Source organism: Ovis canadensis, chromosome 14, assembly GCF_042477335.2.
Source record: "Ovis canadensis isolate MfBH-ARS-UI-01 breed Bighorn chromosome 14, ARS-UI_OviCan_v2, whole genome shotgun sequence".
Classification (NCBI taxonomy): Eukaryota; Metazoa; Chordata; class Mammalia; order Artiodactyla; family Bovidae; genus Ovis; species Ovis canadensis.
The window spans coordinates 28,849,999-28,863,638 of record NC_091258.1 but is presented as its reverse complement, the minus strand read 5'-3'; the positions used below and the strand labels follow the sequence as shown (position 1 = coordinate 28,863,638).

The 13,640-nt window shown below is 35.4% G+C and overlaps 1 protein-coding gene and 1 long non-coding RNA gene across 2 annotated transcripts in view; one reads left to right on the top strand and one right to left on the bottom strand.

The window, feature by feature from the left end:
• ITFG1 (integrin alpha FG-GAP repeat containing 1) overlaps positions 1-13,640 on the top strand; it is a 298,770-nt gene that overhangs the window by 216,766 nt on the left and 68,364 nt on the right. The gene's annotated exons all lie outside the window — the stretch shown is intronic.
• The window catches only part of LOC138418432 (uncharacterized), a 36,280-nt gene continuing 31,086 nt past the window's right edge, over positions 8,447-13,640 (bottom strand). The window contains exon 2 of the long non-coding RNA XR_011248558.1: positions 8,447-10,904. This is a non-coding gene — a long non-coding RNA (uncharacterized lncRNA). The remainder of the gene's footprint in view (positions 10,905-13,640) is intronic.

Genomic DNA, 13,640 nt, shown 5'->3' with positions numbered 1-13,640 from the left:
GCTGCATATCAAATTTTACCAGTTTTGGAATCCATTGACAACTCCTGCCTAAATCAGCCTTCTATATGATTGTTGTCAACGAGTAGTTCTCTGTTTCCAATGCTCCTGCAATTTTTAGTTGGCATTCTACTCTACATCTGCCATCTCCTCCCCCTAACACTTAGGTTCATCATAGAGATCCTGAACATGTTGTGTTAAGTGTGTGCCTAAGTATTTTATTTTCTTTGACATGATTATAAATGTCACTGTGTTTTAAGTTTAGTTTCCATATACTTGTTTTTAGTGTATAGAAACACAGTTGATTTTTGCGTGTTGAGCTTATATACTACAACCTTGTTCAACTCACTTATTAGTTCCGGGGGGGATTTTTTAATTTTTATTCTGTGTAACTTTATTTTTTTCTGAACTTTTTATTTTGTATGGGATATAGCTGATTAACAATGTTGTGATAGTTTCAAGTGAACAGCCATGGGACTCAGCCATACATACACAAGTATCCATTCTCCTCCAAACTCCCCTCCTATCCAGGTTGCCATATAACATTGAACAGAGTTCCCTGTACTATACAATAGGTCCTTGTTGGTTATCCATTTTGAATATAGCAGTGTGTACATGTCCATCCCAAACTCCCTGACTATCCCTTCCCCCACATCCTTCCCCCTGGCAACCATAAGTTCATTCTCTAAGTCTGTGAGTCTCTTTCTGTTTTGTAAGTAAGCTCATTTGTATCCTTTATTTTTAGAGTCCACATATAAGGAATGTCATTTGATATTTCTCCTTCTCTGTCTGACTTACTTCATTTAGCATGACAGTCTCTAGGTCCCTCAATGTTGCTGCAGATGGCATTATTTCATTCTTTCCAATGGCCAAGTAATACTCCATTGTATATATCCACCACATCTTTATCTGTTCTTCTGTCGATGGACATTTAGGTTGCTTCCATATCTTGGTTGCTGTAAACAGTGTTGCAGTGAACATTGGGGGGGGTGTGTGTGTGTATATATATATATATATATCTTTTCAGATCATGTTTTTCTTTACATATATGCCCAGGAGTGGGATTGCAGGGTCATCTGGTAACTCTGTTTTTAGTTTTTTTAAGGAACTTCCATACTGTTCTCCATAGTAGCTGTACCAATTTACAGTCCCACCAACAGTGTAGGAGGGTTCCCTTCTCTCCATACCCTCTCCACCATTTATTGTTTGTGGGTTTTTTGATGATAGTCATTCTGGTAGGTATGAGGTGATATCTTATTATAGTTTTGATTTGCATTTATCTGATAATCAGAAATGTTGAACATCTTCTCATGTGCCTCTTGGCCATCTATATGTCTTGTTGGGAGAAATGTCTGTTTAGGGCTTCGGCACAGGCAGAACAGGATAAAATTATCCTTCTGCCTGTGCCCTTACTGATTCCCACAACAGCACAGATCCATAGACTGCTCTTCAGACAGGAGACTTTCTGTGCTACAGAATTGGAGGGGTTCCCTAGCTCCCCTGAATCAGAACTAGCTCCTAGCTCTAATTTTTTTCTCTTATTCCTGTCAGCTTTTAGAGCTTCTCATTCTGATTCTACTAATACTTAACACAAATTTCTAACAAACATATGTGAACCTGTATTTCCTTGGATTGTTAAAATTTTAACAGTATCTTCACCTTTCACTTCCCAAATAAGATGAGACCTTTCAAAAGCTTTTGTCCCCTGCCTGCTTCCAGATTTTGTTGCAATAATGTGGAAATTTATTTCTGGATGATTGACTTAGTTTTACCTTTTTTTTTTTGAAGGATAATTGCTTTACAGAATTTTGTTGTTTTCTGTCAAATATCAACGTGAATCAGCCATAGGTGTACATATGCCCCCTCCCTCTTGAACCTCCCTCCCATCTCACTCCCCATCCCACCCCTCTAGGTTGATACAGAGCCCCTGTTTGAGTTCCCTGAGACTTACAGCAAATTCCCATTGGCTATCTATTTAACATATGGTAATATAAGTTTCCATGTTATTCTCTCCATACATCTCACCCTCTCCTCCCCTCTCCCCATGTCCATAGTCTTTCTCTATATCTGTTTCTACACTGCTGCCTTGCAAATAAATTCATCAGTACCATCTTTCTAGATTCCATATATATATGTGTTAGTATGTAATATTTATCTTTCTCTTTCTGACTTACTTCACTCTGTATAATAGGCTCTGGGTTCATCCACCTCAGTAGAACTGACTCAAATGTGTTCCTTTTTATGGCAGAGTAATATTCCACTGTGTATATGTACCACAACTTCTTTATCCATTCATCTGTCAGTGGACATCTAGGTTGCTTCCATGTTCTAGCTATTGTAAATAATGCTGCAGTGAATATTGAGGTACATGTGTCTTTATCAACTTTGGTTTCCTCAGGGTATATGCCTAGGAGTGGGATCGCTGGGTCATATGGTGATTTTATTCCTAGTGTTTTAAGGAACCTCCAAACCGTCTTCCATAGTGGCAGTATCAATTTACATTCCCACCAACAGTGCAGGAGTGTTCCGTTCACACTCTCACCAACATTTATTCTTTGTAGGCTTTTTGATGATGGCCATTCTAAGTGGTATGAGGTGATACCTCATGGTAGTTTTGATTTGCATTTCTCTAATAATGAGCGATATTGAGCATCTTCTTATGTGTTTGCTAGCCATCTGTTTGACAAAATTCAGCACCCATTTATGATTAAAACTCTTAAAATATGGGCATAGAAGGAACCTACCTCAACATAGTAAAGGCCATATATGATAAGCCCACAGGAAACATTATTCTCAATGGTGAAAAACTGAAAGTATTCCTCCTAAGGTCAGGAACAAGACAAGGGTGTCCACTCTCACCACTGTTATTCAAGTTTTGGAAGTCCTGGCAACAGGAATCAGAGAAGAAAAAAAAAAAAAAAAACAGAAAAAGAATCCAGATTGGAAAAGAAGAAGCAAAGCTCTCACTGTTTGCAGATGACATGATACTATATATAGAAAACCCTAAAGATAACTATCAGAAAATTACTAGAGCTAATCAGTGAATTTAACAAAGTCACAGGATACAGAATCAATGCACAGAAATCACTTGCATTCCTATATACTAACAATGAAAAATCAGAAAGAGAAATTAAGGACTCAATCCCATTCGCAACAGAAAGAATAAAATATCTAGGAATAAACGTACCTAAGAAGACAAAAGAATGTATATAGAAAATTTTAAGACACTGATGAAAGAAATCAAAGGCAACATAAACAGATGGAGAGATAGTCCATGTACCTGGGTAGGAAGAATCAGTATTTTGAAAATGACTATAGTGCCAAATGCAGTCAACTCAGTGCTATCCCTGTCAAATTACCAATGGCATTTTTCATAGAACTAGAACAAAATATTTCACAATTCATATGATTTTACCTTTTGTACCTTCTATTTTCTAAATCCTTAACAATTTATAGCCGTGTTAGCCATGATCGTTTAAACTTAACAAGTTTTACTAGCTATACTGTCACCATATACTTATATACCACATGTTTATCTTTCTTCATTCAAATTCTGGAGTGTTTCTTCAAGAGATTTTCAGAAAGGTGTACATAGGTTAATATATTTTCTGAGTACTGGTATGGTTTAAAATATCTTTTATTTTATTTATTTTTTTTTTACCAGTGCATATTCTTTATTTTTTTTTAATTTTTATTTTTACTTTATTTTACTTTACAATACTGTATTGGTTTTGCCATACATTGACATGAATCCACCATGGGTGTGCATGAGTTCCCAAACATGAACCCCCCCTCCCACCTCCCTCCCCATACCATCTCTCTGGGTCATCCCCGTGCACCAGCCCCAAGCATCCTGTATCCTGCATTGAACATAGACTGGCGATTCATTTCTTACATGATAGTATACATGTTTCAATGCCATTCTCCCCAATCATCCCACCCTCTCCCTCTCCCTCTGAGTCCAAAAGTCCGCTCTACACATCTGTGTCTCTTTTGCTGTCTCACATACAGGGTCATCATTACCATCTTTCTAAATTCCATATATATGTGTTATATACTGTATTGGTGTTTTTCTTTCTGGCTTACTTCACTCTGTATAATCGGCTCCAGTTTCATCCACCTCATTAGAACTGATTCAAATGTATTCTTTTTAATGGCTGAGTAATACTCCATAAAATATCTTTTATTAAGCACAGAATTTTTTAATTTAAAATTTTTAAATTAATTTTTAACTTAATTTTAAAAATGAATGAAAGATAGGTAATCAATAACAGATAAAAAGTTTTCCATATACAGTCTAAAATAATGTCTAAATGACAAGAATGGCTGAAATGGGAGTCTTTATTTCACATGTGTTATTTGATTATGATATTTGCTTTGTATTCACATGTTTTAAAGAAATAAAAACTAAAGACATTTTCAGAGAAATGAATGTGAATAGCCACCCATAATCCAGGCAAGGATTTTTCATTTCAAATGTTACTAAAACCATTATACAGTATTGACCTTTAGCTTTGACTTTCTATGATTCTTCTCCCAACCTGTACATTCATTTAGTGTTACAGTATTTATGCACAATTACTTCTGTTTTCTTTTGGTTCTGGCATTTGTGTAAAGTAGCTAATGTAAACTGAATCACAAAACCAAAAGTGAAAATTTTTATACTTGAAATATCTTTAAGTATACAAAGACATAATGTATAGTGTGGTTTAGCATGAAATGTCCTGAGCATTGTTGTTTTAGAGAAAACTTACAGATTTCACATCCCATTGGTCATGTTTTAAGCTAATTTAATAACCAATAATGCACATAGCTCATTAAACATTTAATTGCAGTTTTCCATTTAACTCTGTGACTAGGCTGTCTTCTTAATTTCATTAATCGTTTTTAAACAACTTTGGTTTTTAAAGTCTAGGGGTATTAGAAATTACTTTTTAGAACAGTTTATTTAAAGGGGTATGATAAAATGCTATAATAAATCTCTTTAGACCTTTATGATGTGGTTATAAATACTAATAAATTATAAAAGTTGATGAAATTATTAAAAATCCTTAAACTAGACTGTGGATCAACCAAGGTCACCTAGTTAGTAGAAAAACATTTGTTGACAACTTAAAAGAGAAACATCATGTTGAGGTTGGACAGGAAACAACAAAATTCGATAAAGCAATTATCCTTCAATTAAAAAATAAATTTTAAGAAAAGAAAAAAAAAGAGATACTTCAAAACTAAAGAATTAAAAAAGTGTTCTTGATATCAAGAATCTCACAGTGCCCCCCCCCAAAAAAAAACACAGATAGTAGGAGGCTGAAATTTTATACCAATATCTGTCTTGTTGGGGCTTCCAAGTTGCTCAGTGAAGAATCTGCTTGCCAGTACAAGAGACGTGTGTTTGATCCCTGGGTCAAGAAGATTCCCTGGAGAAGGAAATGGCAACCCACTCCAGTATTCTTGCCTGAGAAATCCTATAGACAGAGAAGCCTGGCAGGCTGCAGTCCATGGGGTCGCAAAAGAGTCAGAACACAACTTACCAACTTGTCCATTTGCTCAGTCAAATAAACTATCTATCAATAAGAACTGATTAAATTATGTTGTATCCATACTGTTGTTGTTCAGTTGCTGAGTCATGTCTGATTCTTTGCAATCCCTTGGACTGCAGCACACCATCCCCCAGAGCTTGCTCAAACTCATGTCCATTGAGTCAGTGATATATTCCAACCATCTCATCTTCTACAGTCCCCTTCTCTTGCCTTCAGTCTTTCCCAGCATCAGGGTCTTTTCATTAAGTAAACAACAACGACAAAAGCTATGCTATTAAATTTCCCTTTCTCATAGTGGGCCCTTTTATGTGTTTTAGCTGTTCCTACTTTTTGTTATAGTTGCTTACAAAAATGTTTTACTGTACTTGTGTGTGCTCAGACACTCAGCAATGTCAAACTCTTTGCGACCCCATACCTGATGCGAAGAACTGACTCATTTGAAAAGACCCTGATGCTGGGGAAGGTTGAAGGTGGGAGGAGAAGGGGACCACAGAGGATGAGATGGTTGGATGGCATCACCGACTCAATGGACATGAGTCTGAGTAAACTCGGGGAGTTGGTCATGGACAGGGAAGCCTTGTGTCCATGAGGTCGCAAAATGTTGGACATGACTGAGCAACTAAACTGAAACAATCAGCCCCCGGGCTCCTTTGCCTATGGGATTCTCCTGGCAAAAATACTGGAGTAGGGGGCAATTTTCTCCTCCAGGGGATCTTCCTAACCCGCCATTTCCTCCTCCAGGGGATCTTCCTGACCCGCCATTTCCTCCTCCAGGGGATCTTCCTGACACCAGGATCAAAACTGCATCTCTTACATCTCCTGCACTGGCAGACAGATTCTTTACTACTGGTGCCACCTGGAAAGGCCTTTATTATACTTAGAGCCATATGTTTTAAACAAAAATTTAATTGTCCCACTTCTAGGAATTGAGCTCTTACTATAATAACTTCTACTTTGGAACATTTAGGAGTAATTTGTTTTGTTTTGTTTTCTAAAGCACAAAGGATGGAATTTTTATTTTGATGTCACTGAAGAAGTTACATCCTTGCACTGACTTAATTCACTATTAGTACTTTTTATTTGTTCCTCAGCTTGACATTTGGAGTCTTAAAATAGTAATTTCAGAGTGACATTTATAAAAACATTTCCTTTTGATTATGTAAGAGAATTTTAAGGCATTATTCTTTTTTATTTGTAAATTTTTAATTTGGTATTTTGCTTTTTCATTATAAAAATAAGGCAGCCTACTGTAAAAACATTTGGAAAGCCTGGAAAAGTATTAATATTTTTAAAAAGCTGTGATCTTTACCACTTATTAGATACAGCTACTCTGAACACTGAGCATTCTGCTAGTTCCTTAAGTTTCAGAAGTAGCTGCAGCAATGAAAGCTGATGCTTTTAAATCCTGGAATCCATAATGACAGAATCTATAATTTATTTTAAAAGACAAACAAGAGTAGCTAATATTTATTGTTTATCATGTACCAGGTCCTCTGTGTATTTTGCGTGTGTTATCTCACATAATAATACCTACACATAATAATTTTTAATGACAATATTTGTCAAGTATAACTTTTCAAAATCTTATAATCTTACATATTCTGTAAGGAGAAAGAGAAAGTAGAAAATTTAGCTTACAAAACAACAAGTTATACTTCTGGTTCTTTTCTTCATTTCTGACTGTAGAGAGCACGTGTCATCCAATATCCAGCCTCATTCATTCAGCCTCTGCCTGTTCAAGGCTCCCACTTTTCTAGATAATTTTCTTGTATGTGAGCAGACGTATACAAACTGAAAGTGAAGTTGCTCAGTTGTGTCCACCTCTTTGCGACCCCATGGACTGTAGCCTACCAGGCTCCTCAGTCCATGGAATTTTCCAGGCAAGAGTACTGGAGTGGGTTGCCATTTCCTTCTCCAGGGGATCTTCCCATCCCAGGGATGGAACCCAGGTCTCTGGCACTGCAGGCAGATGCTTTACCGTCTGAGCCATAAGAACCCTTTAAAACGAGCCTACTTCCCTCTGTGCCAGGTCAGAGTGTTAAGCACCCGAAGCAAGATAGATCCTGTTTGGAATCATAGGATTTGGAAGCTTTTGTAAACCTCATAAATTATTTTAAAACAAGGAAAGGTGAAGTGATTTGCATTGGCTCACACTTAATCGAATATCCTATACTGCATGATTAAAAAGCCTAAGAAGAGCTGAACGTCAGGTTTTTAGCCAGTGTTAGTATCAGGTAGTTACTTTGGGATTTGTTCTTGATGAGTACTAATGACCTATATAGATTATGGTTAATCTGATATGTACTAAAACTGACAACAACAAAAATCCTGTTAATAACAGAAGGTGAACTACTAACACATATATAAAATGCATGCTATATTGTGTTTCTCAGCAACATTTAATTCAGTTCTTTCTTTGTTTTTGTAGAAATTACATCTAATTATAATATGTTTAAACATTAAAGCTATGTTTAAGCCGTACTGTGAACTTGTCACATTAATATACTAACAAAGATGAGAAGAGAAATGAAAATAAAAATTTTCCTTTTATAGCCTATTATTTGAAGAAACCTAATGCTTTTCAGACTTTTTAAAAATTTTATTAGTTCAAGGGAGAAAGACAGTAAGATGTATGTATGTGAGTAGGTGTGTTCCTTTTTTTCTAATGGTAAAACTAAAGGAGGGTCACAGAGGGATGTAGAGATAAAGCCAAAGCTAAGTAAAATTTCAGTGTTCCTTAAAAAGCAGTATAAAGGCTGAAAGTAGCCAAAGACTTTTTTTTTCTGCCTTACGTCAAACATACATAGTGAGTGCAGCCCAGAAATGATACAATCTAAATATGCCTTTCCTGCTGCAGTACCCATATAGATGTCACTGGAAAAAAGGTCAGGTTGTTTTATAGCAAAATAATAATTTCAGCCTAAGAACAAGTTAACCTTTATTTGGGAGTTCTGCATTCCTAATTAAACAGTTATCAATATTATCAACAATATTAAACAATAAACATTCTTAATTAAACAATAACATTAATTAAGCCCAAGGATTAGTATTATTCCTTCTTGTGTCTTTAGTTGCAAAACCCAAGGAAATGCATATTCTATCTGTATTATGTAGACAACTCTTTTTATAAGACATATATGTGTGCAGACACACCTCAGAGATCCTCGGGTACTCGGTTACAGATGACTGCAATAAGTGAGTATCACAGTAATGTGGGTTAACAGGCTTTTTGGTTTCCCAGTGCCTATGAAAATTACGTTTATATTATGCTTTATTAACTGTTCAACATCATTATGTCTTTAAAAAGTATAACTTTAATTTAAAAATATTCTATTGCTAAAATATGCTAAGCATCGTCTGAACTTTCAGCAAGTCATGTAATAACATCAAAGATCGGTGACCACAAATCATTGTAACAAGCGAGAATGTTTGAAATATTGTGAGAATTACCAAAATGTGACACAGAGACACAAAGTGAGCAAATGCTGATAGAACAATGGCGCTGATAGATTTGCTTAACACAAGGTCGCCACAGATCTTCAATTTATTTAAAAAAAAAACACAATATCTGACAAGTGTAATAATGCAAAGCTCAGTAAAACAAGATATACCTATATAGTATATATGACATGTATGATATGTATATCTATGATACATTTAAATCTCTTCTCATTATGATCCTATTTCACACTATTACAGTGTGAAACTTCAAATTTAATAGAGGAAGCCTTGTTAAAAACAAAAATAGATACAGGAACTCAGTTTTTATCTTGCTATATATAAAATGAAAGACTCATGTAATTTTGAATAAGTACTCTCTCAACTATGCCAAACAGAACACAGACATTTTATCTTGTACAGAAAATAAAATAATTGAGTGGTTCATTGATTTCCCATCTTATATAAATATAGGATAATATGTTTTTTAAATGAGTTAGTGTCTAGTGACTGCATGGTCTTTCAAAAGAGTGTCATTCCGTTTCTGACCTTGAGTAATGTACTGGCCCAAGCTTCAGTTTCTGCTCCTGAAGAAAAAAGGGTGGGAGGAGGAGGGTAATTAGACTTACTTCACAGCCTTGCTGTGAGGATTAAGGAAGAGCATATATCAAACTTTAGCATATGAACTTTGGGGCTGGGGTGGTACAAACATTCAGTCCATGACAGTAGATCATAATAAGTTGGTAACAGTATCTGGATAGTTGGGTTAAAGTGATTTTTATTTTCTCCTTCTTCCTTCTCTATATTTTTAAATTTTTTCTCGAATAACATATGTTATTATAGAAAGTATTCACAAATATGTATAGTAAGTGAATGGTAGATTAGTGGTTGCTTTGGGCCAGGGGTGGGAATGGGGCGTGATGGCTAAAAGGTACATGGTTTCTTTATTGTGATGACAACTGATTATGTTGATGATTGCACAGTTCTGGGAATTTACTAAAAACCATTGAATAGGACCCTTTGAACAGGTGAATGCTCTGGTGTGTGAATTATATCTCAGTAAAGTTGCTACAAAAATGAATGTATGAAGGGAAATTCATATAATAATATGAAGAGTTTTGGAAATACTGTAGATCTGTTTATCAGCACTTACAGTCACTATATGCAGTATCTTCTCCCACATTTGCACATTATTGTCTTCACTTTGACTGCCACTTAGTTTTTCTCAGTGAGAGTCTATCCGTTTATGTAGCAAGCATCTATTGCAGTCAACTTGGAAGAGGAAGGTCTACGCACATAAAATAGCTAAAGGACAGTGAAAAGAATTTTATACTCAAATGTTGAATGGAACTATACGTATATAAGATTATTAAGGTCAAAGAAGTCTTCTGTGAAGATGATAGTTGAGAACCTAGACCCTTGAAAGATGGTTAAGGTTTGGCAAAACCAAAATGAGTAGTGGTATAACATTCTAGGAAGGAGAGGCCATGATCGTAGTAATAAAGAATGAGCAGATAGAAAGAAGTAGAAACTAACTCACCTCCATGTACTGTGTTGAAGATTAATAAGAGAGAATATTGATAGTATCTTTGATAAATGGGCACCTATGGCAAAGAAAAGATTTTGTCAGTGACTTGGTAACTACAGAGACTTACTGAATTAATCAAGATTCTCCAGAAAAACAACATCAATGGAATACAGAGAAAAAGAGAGAAAGATTTATTGTAAGGAATTTGTTCATAAAGTTATGGAAGCTGGCATGTCCAAAATCTGCAGAGCCAATGTCCCACTTTGAGTCACAAGGCCAGCAGGTAGCGGTAGAACCAGGAAGAATGGTGTCCAGTTCTTTGGGCAGGAAAAGGTGACGTTCTAGTTTGAAGACCCATCAGGCAGCAGGCTTCTTCCTCAGGAGATGTCAGTTCTGTTCACCTGGGTGGATGAGGCCCACACATTATGAAAAACAATCCACTTTACCCAGTTTACTGATTAAATGTTAATCTTATCTGAAAACACCCTCACAGACACACCTAGAGTAATATTTGATCAAATACCTGGACACCTCATGACCCAGTCAAGTTGGCACATAAAATTATCTGTCACACTTACTATTTAAATTCTTCATCAAAAAAGTCTGTGATCAAGTGTGCAGATAAAGAAGATGAATTTTACAGCAGTGTTCAGAAGAAAAAAATAGATGTTCATTACAAAAATTGATGTTCTGACCTGAGGGCTTGACGAAAGTAACCACCTAGGAATACAGACATCTAGGTGTGAGCTGACAAGACAGTAGAAATACAGTTGTAGCAGTGGGCGTTCAGGTGTATAGCTTGATAAGATTTTACATAGGTACCTTCCCTTATAGCCACACTCCAATCAAAATAAAATATTTCCAGTGCCCAAGAAGGGTCCCTTCCTTATATTCCCTGCAAAAGTATAACCACTGTTCTGATCTCTGTCACCACAGTTTTTCCTTTTCTAGCTGTCATATAAGTGTAATCATGTAGTATATACTCTTTGTGTCTGACTTCTTTAATATTGTGTCTGTGAAGTTCATCCAACATATACGTTTGTAAATGTAATCTTACTGAACATATTTGCCTGTCTGTTTTTTTTGCCTTAGTAAGAGTATAAACCCCTTTCATGCCAACACTTGTAGGTCTCTCATGCTTTAACAGCTCCATGTCATTCCATAAAACTGTAGATGTTCCACAATTTATTTAGCATTTTCACTCTTAGTGGACACATAGGTAGTTTCTGATGTTTCATATACATGAATTTGATGAGTTGAGAGGCTGTGTTTTTAGTGTTAATAGACAATACTAAGTTACCTTTCCCCAAAATCACAGACGTTTATATCCCACCAGCATAACACTGTCCAGTTTACCACATATTCATCTGAGCCTTCTAAATTTTTATTTCACTAAGAAATTTGGTTTTCTAGTAAATTTGTTTTTCACCATGCAAATGGTGAAAAAAATACAGGAGTCTATAATATTGAAAAGTAAGTCCCTTTTGCACCAATGTTTCCCAGTGGTCCAATTCTTCCCCCACCAAAGCAACCTCTTCTTTGTGTCTGTCCAAGATATTTTATGCACTTAAATAAGCACATGTGTTTATATGCTTTTATTTTACAAAATGGTAGTTCTAGACTTTGCTTTCTCCATTTAATGATGTATCTTAGAGATTATGCCTTAACAATATAGTCTAGAGCTACCTCATCATTTTAACTATCAAACAGTATCATGTAGTATGGACACTGTTCATGTTCATGGGTTCTCAAAAAATGGAGAAGAGGGCAGCAAAGGATGAGACAGGTAGCATCACCAACTCAGTGGACGTGACGTGAATTTGAGCAAACTCTGGGAGATGGTGAAGGACAGAGAAGCCTAGCGTGCTGCCGTCCATGGGGTTGCAAAGAGTCAGACATGACTTAGCAACTGAACAACAACACCACAATGAATACAACATAATTTAATCAGTTCTTATTGATACCAGTTTATTTTCATTCTCTTGTTATTGTAATTAATACCTGTAGAATAAATTCCTAAAAATGGAACTACTAAAAAATAATACATGTACACTTTTAAAATAAACTCTGTTGAATTATACATGTAGAAGAGTGTACATAAGTACAGAGGTCTACATGTTTTGACAGAGTAAATATACACATGTAAATACACCCAGATCAAGAAAAACATGGTACCCGCAACCAGAAGCTTCCTCGTGCCCACCCTTTCTGCTACTAGCCCAGTTCACCTGAAGGTAACCAGTAATTTAATTTCTAACACCTTAGATTAATTCTGCCTGGTTTTGAATTTGTAAGTATTTTTTATTTTAACAGATGTCTCTTCATGAAAATTTGATGTTGACACTTCTATATAGGAGAATTCACATTTCCTAACACCTTCACCAACCCAAAAGATTATTAAACTTTTTGAGTTTTGCCAACTGTAAAGTGAAAAGTGTTGTCTTATTTTGCATTATTCTTATACTGAGTAAAGTTCTGCATCTTTTCATATGCTCAAGAGCCATTTGTACTTTCATTTCTATAAATGGTTCTGTTCTTTTTCATTTCCTTATTGATTTATCCCATAGTATATATTAAATTAATCTTTTGTGATATATTTTGTAAATATTCTTCATAGTTCATCATTTATCTTTGGTTTTGTTTTTCCTACAGACGTTTTTATTGGTCTTTGATTTTTTTCCTTTCTGTTAGGGTATAAAATTGATTTTTTTTGTTTCCTGACTAGTGAAGCTGAGTATCTTTTCATCCTGGTTTTTTTATTATTATTTGTACTTTCTCTTCTGGATATTGCTTCTCTATATCTTTTGTTTTTATTAGATTATCATCTCCTCATCCATATCTAGAAACTCTTTGTATGTTAGCAAGTATCTCTTTATATTTTTTAAAAAAGTTCATAGCCCCTTGTCATTTTTTTAATTTTATGGTAACTTTTATTTTGTAACAGCTTTATTGAGATGTAATTTACATACCATACCATTTGCCCATTTCAAGTATACCATGTAATTTACATACCATACTGTTTGCCCATTTCAAGTATATCATTCAGTGGCTTTTTGCATATTTACAGAATTGTGCCAATATCACCACAGACATTTTCATCACCACAGAAGAAGCCTATACCCTTTAAAAAACTTTTC